At 50.8% G+C, this 1,781-nt stretch overlaps 1 protein-coding gene across 1 annotated transcript in view; it reads left to right on the top strand.

The window, feature by feature from the left end:
• The window catches only part of PTPRD (protein tyrosine phosphatase receptor type D), a 230,607-nt gene that overhangs the window by 88,713 nt on the left and 140,113 nt on the right, over window positions 1-1,781 (top strand). The gene's annotated exons all lie outside the window — the stretch shown is intronic.

The following is a 1,781-nucleotide window of genomic DNA, read 5'->3' as shown; positions in this document are numbered from 1 at the left end:
AACCCCCCCCCCCCCCCCCGGCCCCCCGCCCAAGGATGCATATAGTCCAACCTCTCTGGGCCCGAGCTCTACCACCGGGCTGTCCTTGTGGGAAAAGGCCGCCTCCTTATGCCCAGCCTGAGCCTCTTGTGTTTCAGCCCATGCCACTGCCTCTCACCCTCCTACCACGAACCACTGTGAAGAGCCCAGCTGTGTCTCCTCCATCCCCTCCCACCAGTGCTGGGGAAGCTGTTGGGTGCCTCAAGAGCCGTCCCTTCTCCCAGCTGAACCAGGCCCAGTCCTGCAGCCTCTTTTCGCAGAGCAAGGGCCCCAGCCCAGAGCCACCTTGCTGAGGCCCAAAACCAGATGGAGTACCAAGATGCAGTCTGACAGGCACTGAGCAGAGGGGACAGTCCGTGCCCTCTCCTGGCTCTTGGGGTCATCTCCTGCCCACCATCTCCACCCAAGGCACCACTGGCCCTTGTTGCTACCTGGGCACTCAGCTGGCCCCGGCTCAGCTCGCTGCCCACCAGGGCCCAGGGCCATCCCCCACAGCTTCTTCCTGGCCACATCAGCCACAGCCTTCATCCCTGCAGGGCACTGCCTTCCCAGGACAGGGCTTGCTGAACTTGATGGGGGACCATTGGCCTGTTCCTCACCCTTTCCAGCTCCCTCTTAACAGCAGCCTGCCCCTCAAGCATGTTGACTGGTCCCCCCCCCCAACTTGATGTCACCTGCAAACCTGGAATCTGTGCTCTCCATCCCCTCCCCAGGTTACTGTCAAACACAAGATGGATAGCACAGCACAGATAACATGAGCTGCGGTTTGGCCTTCCATGATCAGGCAAAGGTGATTTTGTTACTCCAATTGTACTCCTCAGTTACTTTGCCAAAATAATTTTTTCACTATCCTTTGATACACATTGAAGCAAATAATTTTTTTCCACCAGTGAGTTTTACCAGTTTTTATCTTAATCTCAGATGAAGTAAAGAAAATGCCTACAGCCCGGTACTCACCTGAATTTCATGAGAGACATTTGGAACAACCTGTAGCAAAATAAACACTTCCAAATAGCTGCCTAGATCCCAGATTTTATTATTAAGTTTTGTCAAACCTGCAGTGGGGTTCCACATCTACTTTAAGCCATGTTCAACAGGAGGCAAATTTGCAGCTGTTGGATGGTTGTTGCTCAGGAATGTTTTGAAGCAGCTAACCTAAAAAGTTGTAATGTTCACCTAGTAAATGCGTTTATACAACTATACTATAGATTTGCCAAGTTAAAGTTTGATCTGGGGGCATTTCAGAATCTGTTCTAAAATTAGGAATTATCCAGTTAAACCACTCTCTGTCTCAATTTCAAATTCATTCAATTTTAAAAGGATAAAATGGGTGTCCTCTGGGTGTCCTCTCCAAGCAAGTAGAGGAAAAGAAGATCATCAGGAGTACCCAGCATGGATTCATCAAGGGGAAATCATGCCTGACCAACCTGATAGCCTTCTATGATGGCATGACCTCAGCTGGGTAGACAAGGGGAGAGTGGTAGATGTTGTCTACTTTGACTTCAGCAAGGCTTTTGATACTATCTCCCATAACATCCTCATAAGGAAGCTCAAGAAGTGTGGGTTGGATGAGCGGACAGTGAGGTGGATTGGGAACTGGCTGAACGACAGGGCTTAGAGAGTTCTGATCAGCGGGGCAGAGTCCAGTTGGAGGCTGGTAGCTAGTGGAGTTCCCCAGGGCTCAGTACGTAGCCCAGTCTTGTTCAATTTATTCATCAATGACCTGGACGAGGGGACAGAGT

This window comes from Egretta garzetta, unplaced genomic scaffold (assembly GCF_000687185.1).
Source record: "Egretta garzetta isolate BGI_Z169 unplaced genomic scaffold, ASM68718v1 scaffold250, whole genome shotgun sequence".
NCBI lineage: Eukaryota > Metazoa > Chordata > Aves > Pelecaniformes > Ardeidae > Egretta > Egretta garzetta.
This window is presented reverse-complemented; position numbering and strand designations above follow the sequence as displayed.